The following is a 14,180-nucleotide window of genomic DNA, read 5'->3' as shown; positions in this document are numbered from 1 at the left end:
AAAATCGAGTCTGATCATAGAAAAGATTCTCTTCAAGTAAAACCAGCCTACCCTCTCTGTAAGAGCCTTGCTTGGTGGTTGGAAAAAAGACACATTTAATTGTAAATTATAATGTGGCAGATAAGATAAAGTCATATATCTGCGCGGCCAAATAAATAGTTCAAGTCACACACTCCCATAATCCATTTTTTTTGGAGAATTCCCTTCAACTATTTTTGTATGTAAAAAAAATTCAATTTTTGTTAAGTTGAAGAAAAATATCTAAATACATGTTTTATTTTGTTTTATAATCCATAATTGTAGCAATGAAAAAAAATCCTCCCCAAAATACAAAATGATAATGAAGTGATTACAAATATCTATGACCCATATTCACTATAAAGGACCAGAAATGCCTTGCTTACGTATCATTGAAAAGTGCATTAACATAAATACAGCAGTAAGAAGAGGTAATACAAAAGTATGCAAACTATAAAAACGAGTTAAGGTAGATTGGCCCACACTGGAACTTCCGCGTAATAATTCTACCAAAGACGATCCTATTACAGGAATAGCTTCGGGTACGCCTGTTACTATTTTTACTGCCCAATAACCAATTTGATCCCAAGGTAAGGAATAACCAGTTACACCAAAAGATGCAGTTAATACAGCCAAAACTACACCCGTAACCCAAGTTAATTCGCGAGGTTTTTTAAAACCACCTGTAAGATACACACGAAATACGTGTAGAATCATCATTAAGACCATCATACTTGCCGACCATCGATGAACTGATCGGATTAACCAACCAAAATTAGCTTCAGTCATTATATATTGAACAGAAGCAAAAGCTTCAGTAACGGTTGGGCGATAATAAAAAGTCATAGCAAATCCTGTTGCTACTTGGACTAAAAAACAAGTAAGTGTAATTCCCCCTAAACAATAAAATATGTTCACATGAGGCGGAACATATTTACTGGTTATATCATCGGCAATCGCCTGAATTTCAAGACGTTCTTCGAACCAATCATAAACTTTATTGAGATAGGTAACCCAAAGGAACCCCCCCAGAGAACCGTATATGCGAATTTCATCTCGTACGGCTCAAACAAAAATACCCAAATATTGATTGTAACAAAAACAGATATCCGTAATAGAAAGTTTGAAACTGCTTTATTTAATCCTATGATTCTAATTTTCTCTTACGATAAAAAAGAAATAAAAATCCGAAAGCTATTCTTTTTTGTTATAATGCCAAAATATCAAGTCGGCGCACCCGTCTTTATCGTGATCTTTTAAGGCCTCTTGAATATTCTTTACTTCTTTTTATTTGTATAATGTGAATTTACTGCTGTCTTCTTTATTCTTGAATTTTTATTATTGATAAGGATTCTCTTGTTAGGACCATATGAATGAATAAAAAAAACCTCAGATTCATACTAGAACCACGATGATTCAAAACAATTTTTAATCGAAGTCCAAAAATTCCCTGAGTAAGAATTGCTGGATCATCACTTCTTCAATGAATAGATAAAATATAATGAAAAAATTCAAGGAAAGGTTTGTCCTTTGCTCAAAATAAAGACAAACTGGAGAAGCTTGAAAGAATCAAAATTTTTCAATATATTTTTAGAACTCTTTGAAAAGGTTTTTAAATCCAGTTGCGAGGTCTAAATATTTAGTATGAATCATAGTATTAAGATTTTTAGAATCTATTTTCTATATTCCGTGCTCCAGATACTAGATTAAATATCTGACGGAATAAAACCATCTATATCAAGATGACAGACCCATTTTATGTTCTGTACTTTCAATAGGACCAATTAAAACAAGTCACACACTCATATTCCGGAAATACAGAAACAAAGAAATTCTACGATCAAACTACCACATCAACATGGAATAGACTAAGAAACAATAAGAAACCTAAAGGCTTCACTTTCTATAAACTAATTACTCGATTCTTGTGAATCTAATTGATAGAAATTCCGTCCAATAAAATGGACGAATTATAAATCTCCAAAATAATAGATAGAAATATCGCAAATAGAGCCATTGCAACACCCATCAAAGGAGTAGTTCCCCACCCCGGGGCTACTTTACCATATTCTGAATTTAAAGGTTTCAATAAATTCCCTACAACAGTTCGTCTTGGACCAGATCTAGAATTATCCTCAACGGTTTGCGTAGCCATAAATACTCTTTTTTATTCATTTAGATCTGTTGACTTTGTATACCATTCCGCTGTAAATATAAGGATCTTATCCTATAGATCTATTGTGATCTGGAAACTTTAGAATTAAAATAATGGAAACAGCAACTCTAATTGCCATCTCTATATCTGGTTTACTTGTAAGTTTTACTGGGTATGCCTTATATACTGCCTTTGGGCAACCCTCCCAACAACTAAGAGATCCATTTGAAGAACATGGGGACTAGTTGAAGTAATGCGCCCTCCCTATTGGGGGCTCATTACTTCAATTAAGATAATAAAAAATTATTTGACCTTTTTCGTCGGAACTTTAGGAGGTTCTCTAAAAAAAATCGCGAAAAAAATAATTCCTAAAGTTGAGACTAAGAGGAATGTATAAACCAAAGCTTCCATAAATTTAATCGTGGTTTACAATTATAGCTTTCATACCTGTTTCTTGGGGTGGGGCTCTTTTCGAAAAGAAAAAAAAGAATAAATGCAATGATTCCAATCAAGATTTATCTAGTTCTTTATATGAAATTCAAAATTATAAAAAAGTAGAAAAGAACAAAAGAATGTTATACTACCTGTCTTCTTGTAGTTGGATCTCCAAGTTTTTGGAATGCTCCAAATTCTACTTGAGCATCTAAATCTGGGTCGATACCAGCAAAAACATCTCTGAACAAAGTTCTAGAACCATGCCAAATGTGCCCGAAAAAGAATAGCAGAGCAAATGAAGCATGCCCAAAAGTAAACCAACCCCTTGGACTGCTACGAAAAACACCATCTGATTTCAAAGTAGCACGATCTAATTCAAAAATTTCCCCCAATTGAGCACGTCTAGCATATTTTTTCACAGTAGCGGGATCACTATAACTTACTCCATTAAGCTCACCACCATAGAACTCAACAGTTACACCTACTTGTTCGACACTATATTTCGATTCTGCTCTTCGAAAAGGAACATCGGCTCTAACAATTCCGTCCCCATCTACTAAAACAACTGGAAATGTTTCAAAAAAAGTAGGCATACGACGTACAAAAAGCTCATGTCCTTCTTTATCTCGAAAAATGGGATGTCCTAACCAACCGACGGCTATTCCATCTCCATTGTCCATTGAACCAGCTCTAAATAACCCCCCTTTTGCTGGATTATTTCCGATGTAATCATAAAAAGCTAATTTTTCAGGAATTTTAGACCAAGCTTCTGATAAATTTTGATTTTCGGCTAGCCCAGCACCAACTCTTCGATATATTTCTTGCTGGAAGTATCCCTGATCCCATTGATACCGAGTAGGACCAAATAATTCAATGGGGGTTGTTGCTGAACCATACCACATAGTTCCAGCAACGACAAAAGCTGCAAAAAAGACAGCAGCAATACTGCTAGAAAGGACAGTTTCAATATTTCCCATACGTAATCCTTTATACAGACGTTGGGGTGGACGCACACTAAGATGGAAAAGACCCGCTAATATGCCCAACGTTCCTGCCGCAATATGATGAGAAGCTATCCCCCCCGGAACAAAAGGATCAAAACCTTCCACACCCCACGCGGGATTTACGGATTGTATCCTTCCAGTTAGTCCATAAGGATCAGACACCCATATTCCGGGACCATACAATCCTGTTACATGAAATGCGCCAAAACCAAAACAAGCCACCCCTGCAAGAAATAAATGAATTCCAAAAATTTTTGGCAAATCCAAAGAAGGTTTTCCAGTACGTTCATCACAAAAGATTTCTAGATCCCAATAAACCCAATGCCAAATAGCCGCTAAAAAGCACAAGCCTGAAAACACTATATGTGCTCCGGCCACACCTTCGTAACTCCAAATACCCGGATTCGTTATAGCCCCTCCTGTGATATTCCAACCGCCCCACGAATTAGTTATTCCTAAACGAGTCATGAAAGGTATAACGAACATACCCTGTCTCCACATTGGATCAAGAACAGGATCAGAGGGATCAAAAACTGCTAATTCATATAGAGCCATCGAACCGGCCCAACCAGCAACTAGAGCTGTGTGCATTATATGAACAGAAAGCAAACGGCCCGGATCATTTAAAACAACAGTATGAACACGATACCAAGGTAAACCCATGAAAAAATACCCCTTCAACAAAAAATAGACACTATGTAACTTTATTGCACTGGAAAAAAATGAATATAGCCTTTCAGTAGATTCTCTTGGAAAATGGAACAATCATATTTGTCGAAATCAAAGAAACAGATTTATTCTATACCGGATAAGTAACAATACGCAATGGTGGGGAGACGAAAGGGGTTGACAACTTTCTCTATGACTATTTAAATAAGTAAATGCAGACATATTCGCTTATCACCCCAATGACCCATTTATAACAACTCGACTTTATTTAGTCTTCTTTTTTATAAAAAAAAGCAATATTAATATAAAATCAAGTAAATCTTTTTTAACACGATAAGCTAATTCTTACGTTTCCACACTAAAGTGAGATATATGACTTTATTATTTGTCCATTTTATGCCCATTGGTGTTCCAAGAGTACCCTTTCGAACCCCCGGGGATAAAGATGCATCTTGGGTTGATATATAGTGCGACTTGTCAGATATAGTAGGTTATATGGGATTTACCCGTTTTCTCCCCCGATCGAGATATCCCCGCTTTCACCCCCAAAAGAGAATGATGAAATCATAAAGATAAAAAAATGGGGAGCGTGAAGTGTAATGAAGTACTATTCTATCGATTTTTTCATTTTTAGATAAAATTTCCAGATTATTACTCGAAATTATGAATAATTTATGGTTGGCTTAATTGGACCAATAAAATCAAGTACCCAGGCTCTGTGTAGAAAAAACCAATTGGTAATATTTCTACGATCACTACTTCTATCATATCTATATATTGTATTTTACAAAAAACATTAATAAATTCAGAAAAGGAAGAAGTTCTAACAAAAATACATAGTTTTGGACTATTTGTTCTATATGTGCAAATCCAAATCGGGCAGATCTTTACTCAGAGTAGAAAAGAAACCTAAAAGAATTGAAAAAGTCCATTCAGAAACAAGAAAATTACATTGTGATTCGGCTTCGATCTCGATGAAAGCAATACATCAATGAGAAGATAGTTCACTAAATTAAGTATATTCTTCTTTTTTTTTAGTTCGAAGAAATCCATTAGAAAAAGAGAAAGATTAAAATCGACACATTGATTCCTTTTTTGCTTATATAATTTTTGATGAACTGTATGCATCAAAAGGTGCATGTACGGCTTTTAAGGAAAAAATGGAATCCTAATCAATCGACTTTATCGAGAAAGATTACTTTTTTTAGGTCAAGATGTTGATAGTGAAATATCGAATCAACTTATTAGTATTATGATATATCTGAGCATAGAGAAAGAGAATAAAGAATTGTCTCTGTTTATAAACTCTCCGGGGGGGTGGGTAATACCTGGAATAGCTATTTATGATACTATGCAATTTGTACAACCAGATGTACAGACAGTATGTCTGGGATTAGCTGCTTCAATGGGATCCTTTCTTTTGGCAGGAGGCACAATTACCAAACGTCTTGCATTTCCTCACGCTTGGCGCCAATGATTCTTTTCTTTGAGAATATATAGAATAGATATCTATCTATATATACTATACCTTCGCCATAAAAACCAAAGTAATAATAGCATGGTATTTTGAATTCCATATGCAATTTTTTTGAATCATTTAATTATATATAGAAAGAGTAGTATGAAAAAGAGGGTATTTTCCATTTTATCTGATCTATAAGAAACCTAGTTTCATTTTAGTAGTGTCGCATACTTTTTTGTTTTTTTTCATACCAGAAAGCTTGTAACAATTTTTATTTGAATCAGAAGAAAACTTAATATATGAAAAAAAAAAGAAACTTTTGGATTGTTGAATACCAAAATGATATAAAAAACAACGGAACCATCGTAGTATTTAAAAATAGATTCAAAAAGAAAGTTGGTTATTCTATTGTTTATTATTTAAGGATCCGGATCCAAAAGACCTAGTAGATTTTGTACTTCTTTTTTCTTTGATAGAAAAAAAGAAATTTGTAAATGTAGAAACAAAATTCATCGAAGAAAATACTCTACTCTATCCATAGAGGAAAAAATGAATTGCATAAGTACAAAAGCCGTATGCATCAATACGCAGAAAATGCTTGTACGGTTATTGAATATACTTTTTGCCCTTTATCTTATTTGTCTTTGTCCCTTTTCTGTTACCTTTATTTTGGGAATAAAGACAATCTTTAGCAATCTACCAATATAGTAAAAAGAATTCTAAAAAGATTTATCAAGATAAGGGAAATACTACTTAAGTGATATAATCAGGGTAATGATCCACCAACCTGCTAGTTCTTTTTATGAGGCACAAGCGGGAGAATTTGTCCTGGAAGCGGAAGAGCTACTGAAAATGCGTGAAACTATCACAAGGGTTTATGTACAAAGAACGGGCAAACCTTTATGGGTTATATCGGAAGACATGGAAAGGGATGTTTTTATGTCAGCAGCAGAAGCCCAAGCTCATGGAATTGTAGATCTTGTAGCAGTTGAATAAAAAATTGGTGGCAAAGGTTATTCTAATTAAATACAAGATTGGAAATTTAATTTTTTACTCTATCTTACTTTACATTTTAAAATAAAATCTCTAAGAGTTAATCTATTAATATAGTATATATAATTAATATAGGCTATAAATAAGGAATATAGAATATAAGTAATTCACGGTTAGGATAGATCTAAACCTGCTCATTATACAAAAATATAGATATATATAGTACGACTTACCATGCCAACTATGAAACAACTTATTAGAAACACAAGACAGCCAATCCGAAACGTCACAAAATCCCCAGCTCTTCGGGGATGCCCTCAACGTCGAGGAACGTGTACCAGGGTGTATGTGCGACTCGTTCAGCTTAAATACTAAGAAAAAACAAATTAAAATTTTTCAGTATTGGTAATCAGTTAAGATAGTGTGAATGCAAAAACTACATTCACACTATCTTAACTTAATATATAATTCTTTTCTATATAATTATATAATTCTTTACATTCTTCTATCTTGTATAAAATTTATGGTTTCGATTGGTGCAAAACCAATAATACACATTTGCAATTTCATATGAGAAGGACTTTCCCATCGGTAACAAAAAAAAGTTACCCGTTAAGCGGAGAAAATACTATTTCAATTAAAAATAAAGTATGTCCTTAATGAATGTATTTTGATGGATTTTGTAAGAATGGAATAAGAGGGTCAGCTACCCAGCAAATTTTCATAATTAAATACCGTTACTATAGAATTAGATTTGGTTGTGAAAAAACCTACTTACTCAATATTGCATGGGTAGAGCCACAGAGTGTGAACTGTACAAGTTAACAATAACATTCATTAAATGAATCAAAAATGAAAATAAAAAGGCTCCGGTGTATAGAGAGGACCTGGTCATTTCTAAAAAAAATCATAGAAACGAAGGAACCCACCAATTCATTATAAAAATATGTGTCCTATTTCATTTACTATTTTTATTTTATTTGATATCTAGTATCTATACAATTTCTGATTTTGAGGTTAAATGTTTAATATAAAAAATCGTGGTTGGGGCGGTTATAGTAGCAAGAGCCGTTGGAATTTTTTTTTATACATCGGAAGAATCCATTTTTGTTATTAATAGACTAGGAAGAAAAAAAGAATAACTGAAAAATGAAAAAGTTATTCCTGAAAATATCATTTATTAAATGACCAGAATTAAACGAGGATATATAGCTCACAAACGGAGGACAAAAATTCGTTTATTCGTATCAAGTTTTCGCGGAGCTCATTCAAGACTTACCCGAACTATTACTCAACAGAAATTGAAAGCTTTAGTTTCGGCTCATCGGGATAGAGATAGGAAAAAAAGAGATTTTCGTGGTTTATGGATTAGTCGAATAAATGCAGTAATTCGCGAGAATCAAAAAGTATCTTATATTTATAATAATTTAATGAATAGTCTATACACCAAGCAATTGCTTCTTAATCGTAAAATAGTTGCACAAATTGCTATATTAAAAGAGAATTGTCTTTTTATGATTGCCGATAATATCATAAAAACTTAAAACCCCTTATTTACTGCAGGAAGGTATAGACTAGAAATTTGTTTATTTTGATAGCTTTATCATACGATAAAGCTATCAAAATAAACAACCATGCTTAAAAAATTATTCTTCGTTACCTATTATCTTTTTTATTCCAACAAAAAAATCAAATGGAATTATCCTAATTTTGAACAAAACATCAATCCATGTTTAATTCGAATCTAAATTCAAATTGGATTTCGAATTTTTAATTTCTATTTTTTTTTCTTAAAGGAGTAATTTTAGCAGTCGACTCGCTTTTTTCAAATTGTTTTTCGTTATTAAGAAAAGGTAACGAAGATAAAATACGAGCTTGTTTTATAGCAACAGTAATTAATCGTTGTTGTTTTAAGGTCAATCTATTTACACGTCTAGATAATATTTTTCCTTGTTCACTAATAAATCGACAAATTAAACCCATGTTTTTATAATCAATTCGGTCCCCCGATTGAATCGGGGGCAAACGTCTACGAAAAGATCGCTTGGATTTAATAAAGAGTCGCTTAGGTTTTTCCATAGTTTATTTATTCCTATTCCAAAAATAACATTGATTTAAATAAATATAATTATAATAAAGGATTTGTATTTTTTTTCTTCTTTAGCATATGTTGTTATATAACGACGGGGACATCATTTTCTCAATTCCAATCGACTAGGCGTATTGTGTCGATTCTTGTTAGTAATCTATCTAGAAATACCGCTTTATTCCTTATTTAGACTCTTTTTATCACAACCAGTACCTTCCAAAAGAACACTTACTCGGATATCTTTACCCTTGGACATGACCCTCCTTTGGGTTTTTAATTCACTTATAACTCTTTTCGGATTCGAATCTAAGAATCTAAGAAAAAGATGAAAACAACTAAGATAAGATAAAAAAGAAGAATTCGAAAAATTATGAAAGATTTCGTTCCAATTTAATTGAATCTAGTACAAAAAGAATACAAGGATCTGTAACTATATTTCGTTTCAAATTGCCAGTATTTTCGTTTTTTTAAAGTATTTTTTATGATATTGTTGCCCCAACCTATGGATTTCTGCTTTCACTTTCTTTTTCATAGGAATTGAATTAATAATTCAATTCCATTGAAGCCTGGACCAGATCCCGATCCCGAGTGTCACTCCGAATTTCAATGAGGCCAATTTAATCTTTCGTCTTTATCTTTCCTAAAAAAAAAAAAAAGAAGAGTAGGTTAATTACACATATTTAATATATAATTGGACCTTTCATCTTCTTCACCCCTTCCCGTGTCAATAACTAAAATTAAAAAAAGGGGAATATCAATGCATCTGGAAAAAAACGATTGATCTCTATCAATAGACCCGCCAAAGCCCCGAACCATAAAGTACTTACTACTGGTGCCACGGAAAGATATGTTTTTAGATCTCGCATTTCAAATCCTCCTTTCTTTTTATTATTTAAGTATTTTTTCTCTGTTGATATATATCAACAGAGAAAAATGTGGAAAACAAGACAAAGATTCTTTACAATAACACTATAAACAAATGGAAAAGGGATGTAGCGCAGCTTGGTAGCGCGTTTGTTTTGGGTACAAAATGTCACGGGTTCAAATCCTGTCATCCCTATCCCTAACAATTACTTATTCTATGATATTCCGTATTCTATAATATTCCATATTCTATGAGATGAGCAATAAACCGGGAACCTGTGAAGACGAATTCCAATTGAACATACATACTGAATATCTATATGCAAAATGGATTTGGATCATATAATTTTATGAAAACAAAACGCTCTTAGTTCAGTTCGGCAGAACGCGGGTCTCCAAAACCCGATGTCGTAGGTTCAAATCCTACAGAGCGTGATTCTAGTATTATTCGCCTGATAATTACACTGAAATAATTGAACATTCAAAAGAAAGTCTGAATTTTATCCTTGTCGATTAGGATTAAACTAAATAAATAGGGAATCACAAAAAAAGAGACATTAATGAATCAAAGATCCAACTGATCACCTCGTCGGTATTGTAAATATGCAGTTACAAATAATCCAGCCAAAGTAATAGGAATTAAACCTAACACGATTCCAAATAGAAAAACTTCAATCATTTTTATTTGTTCGAAAAGTAAAAAGAAAGGTAATATAATATCTAGCCTTAAACATAAATCTGTATTGATCATAAATCTCAACGATCGAGAATTGTAAATTGACATAGTAAGGAATTCTAGAATGTCTTATACCAAAATTTACTATTCCTCTCAAAATTACAAATCAAATAAGTCGTATTTTACTAAGACCAATAAATAGAGACGAGGTTATAATTAAAACCGATAGTAAAAAACCGAAATAACTAGTGATAGTGGGCATATAGAAACTAAATGAAATATGTTCGTTCTTTTTATACATATGTTTATAAAGCACTTCCCTAAATTTCCATTTTTGAGAGAAAAAAGAAGATAAAAAATCCTACTTGAAAGATACAATTCAAAATTGGCAATTCCTCAATAAATTCAATTATTAGAGACGAAAAAAAAAAAAAGAAATAGAGTAACATAATTTAGAAATAAATTCCTCATCTGTTACATCTACCCATCCTGTGATTTCAAATCAACATACTTCTTAATCAACTCAGGAATTAAGTAAACTGATCTAATGAAAATATTTAGTATTATTCTATAGATATCCAATAGAATTCTGTTTATATTGGAAAAAGAAAAGAAAAATTATGAATATTCAAACAAAGAATAATAACTCTGTTATTTCATTTTATTTCACTTTGAATTAATGTAGAAGAAAATAGAAAAAAAGATCTTCAACAACCACAAAAAATATATTTATTGATTTGGCAATAATTGAATTATTAAAATAGAAAATCTACTTTATGAATTATCTACTTTATTAATTATTAGAAACCCTTTTCTCATATTCCGATTTTAATGGATCTTTAGTTTCTAATCCAAAACTAATAATTTGAAATGTTAAGAACCTTCCTTTTATACTATTACTCTAAAAATTTAATATAAAAAAAATTTTTATATACCCAAACTTTGCAAAATTTTCTATCGGATTTTTGACTACATAGAGACAATCAATGAAAAAAGAAGAAAAAAATCTAGTACTAAAATTTTACACTGATTGTGAAATTTCATTGCTCTGTTAGAAGAAGGATAGCTATACTGATTCGGTATACTCAAAAGACACCGTTGGTACAAAATGGACGATCTAACAAGGATTCTATTTCAGTAAATTTCGCCTTACTGATCTCGTCTTTTATGGACTCGATCCCCCCCTTTTGACTGTACAAGAATATGTGGAGTTCAAGATGTCTGGAAGCACAGGAGAACGTTCTTTTGCTGATATTATTACCAGTATCCGATACTGGATTATTCATAGCATTACTATACCCTCCCTATTCATTGCAGGTTGGTTATTTGTCAGTACAGGTCTAGCTTACGATGTATTTGGAAGTCCCCGCCCAAACGAGTATTTTACAGAGAACCGACAAGGAATTCCATTAATAACTGGCCGTTTTGATCCTTTGGAACAACTTGATGAATTTAGTAGATCTTTTTAGGAGGCTCCAATGACTATAGATAGGACCTATCCAATTTTTACAGTACGATGGCTAGCTGTTCACGGACTAGCGGTACCCACTGTTTCTTTTTTGGGATCAATATCAGCAATGCAATTCATCCAACGATAAACTTAATTTGAATTATAGAGCTATGACACAATCAAACCCAAATGAACAAAATGTTGAATTGAATCGTACCAGTCTCTACTGGGGGTTATTACTTATTTTTGTACTTGCTGTTTTATTTTCAAATTATTTCTTCAATTAATTAGAATTAATAGAAGAAATAGGAATAGTCAATAATATATATATTAAGAATTCTTTTATCCCATTCGGAAGGATATCATTTCATAATTATCTATGACTGTTTGTTAATGTCTTTAGCATGACTGACTACGTGATTAAATGTGGAGGAAAGTGGGATAAATGGCCGATACTACTGGAAGAATTCCTCTTTGGATAATAGGTACTGTAACTGGTATTACTGTGATCGGTTTAATTGGTATTTTCTTTTATGGTTCATATTCCGGATTGGGCTCATCTCTGTAGTAATCGTATTCTATTTGGGTTTTTGAAATGAAAGTGTAAGAACTGAACAGGGATCCACTCTTTCTTTGACGAATGCAAGTGGATCCCCCTTGAGTTCTTAAGAATTCTAATTTTTTTTCATATAAATGACTACTTCTTCCGATGTTTCAAAAAATTCCATTTCATTCTTTTTTTTTTATTTGTTCACTACATATTATTTTACATATTATTTATATACCATAAAAGATTATCTGGCAGAAAGATTCTAAGTTGGAAAAAAGAGAAACTAAGATATAGGATTTTTCAGGAAGGGATTCAAAAATAGTATTTTATTGATATTTTTAGAATATTTCTATTTCAACACAAACAAGAAGGAATAGGAATCGGACTCTAGGAAAGGACAAAGAAAAAAAAAAAAAAGAAAAAACAAAGAATCCCCCTTAGAGTAACTTTTCGATATTTGAATATATATATATATTTTCTATTATACAGATATTATACAGAATATAATTACAAAAATTATCAAAAAAATTGAGTTATTTTTACGAGTTTAATATGTTGATAAATACGCGGAACTAAAAATTCATTTCGAACAATTGAACCTTCTCAAATTGTTTCTTCTTAAGAACTAAAAAGATTTGTGCTAAAATAATAGATGCCAAGAAGAACAAGAGACCTTGAACACGTAATGGATCTTGAAGTACTATTTCCGCATCCCCCTGACCAAATCCACCGACATTAGGATTACTTGTTAATGGCTGATCAAGTTTGATAGATTCACCTTCTGAAACAAGAAGTTCTGGTCCTGGAGGTATAATATCAATCACTTCACGCTCATCTAATGCATCTACTATAGTGATTTCGTATCCCCCTTTTTCTTTTCGTATGATTTTTTTGACTATACCTGCTGCTGTAGCATTATAAACATTATTATTACTCTTGCTCCCGTCAAGATAAATCTGGCCCCTTCCCCTGTTCCCGCCTACATATATAGGATATTTTAAGAAATGAATATCTCTTTTACTAGCGGGATCCGGGGAAAGAATAGGAAACGTGATTTCATTATATTTCTGACCAGGAACAGGGCCTACTACAAGAATATTTTTTTTTGTAGGGCGATAGTTTTGAAAAGACAGATTGCCTATCTTCTCTTTAATCTCAGGCGAAATACGATCGGGGGGTGCCAATTCAAAACCTTCCGGTAAAATAAGAACAGCCCCCACATTCAAAGTTCCCTTTTTACCATTAGCTAGAACTTGTTTCACTTGCATATCATAAGGAATTCGAACAACTGCTTCAAATACAGTATCAGGAAGTACCGCTTGTGGAACCTCAATATCCACGGGCTTATTAGCTAAATGGCAATTGGCACAGACAATACGACCGGTTGCTTCTCGGGGATTTTCATAACCCTGCTGTGCAAAAATTGGATATGCATTTGAAAAGGGTGCTCGAATTATTATATATATCATGACCGATATAGAAATGGATCGGGTAATCCCTTCCTTTATACAAGAAAAAGCATTTCTAGTTTGCATGGTCTAATCATTGATCCTGAAAATTTCTACAATAAGATTAGGTAGGTCACTCGCATAGTTCCCTATCCAAGGTGGGAACCCCTTTTTTATTTAACTTTTTTTTAAAGAGGGGAAAATGAAAAATTATCTTTTTTAGATAAAAACTTGAAATTCATTGAAGTAAATCGGTTTTTCTGTCAATCATTCATTGAATGATAAATCACTACAAGTGATGGAGATATGCGATTTAAATAACGGAAAATCCAATATTTTAAAATTGTATCTAAAATGACTGGAAAAG

General features: G+C 32.5%; 2 non-coding genes across 2 annotated transcripts; both read left to right on the top strand.

Moving 5' to 3' along the window:
* Positions 1–9,811: 9,811 nt before the first annotated feature.
* On the top strand, positions 9,812–9,885 carry TRNAP-UGG (transfer RNA proline (anticodon UGG)). The gene has a single exon. It is a non-coding gene; the product is annotated as a tRNA-Pro (tRNA).
* A 165-nt stretch (positions 9,886–10,050) lies between these two features.
* On the top strand, positions 10,051–10,124 carry TRNAW-CCA (transfer RNA tryptophan (anticodon CCA)). Its single transcript has one exon. It is a non-coding gene; the product is annotated as a tRNA-Trp (tRNA).
* The last annotated feature ends 4,056 nt before the right edge of the window (positions 10,125–14,180 follow it).

This window comes from Vigna unguiculata, unplaced genomic scaffold (genome assembly GCF_037176805.1).
Source record: "Vigna unguiculata cultivar grain cowpea cultivar isolate G323 ecotype 2 unplaced genomic scaffold, ASM3717680v1 ptg000366l, whole genome shotgun sequence".
Classification (NCBI taxonomy): domain Eukaryota; kingdom Viridiplantae; phylum Streptophyta; class Magnoliopsida; order Fabales; family Fabaceae; genus Vigna; species Vigna unguiculata.
This window is presented reverse-complemented; position numbering and strand designations above follow the sequence as displayed.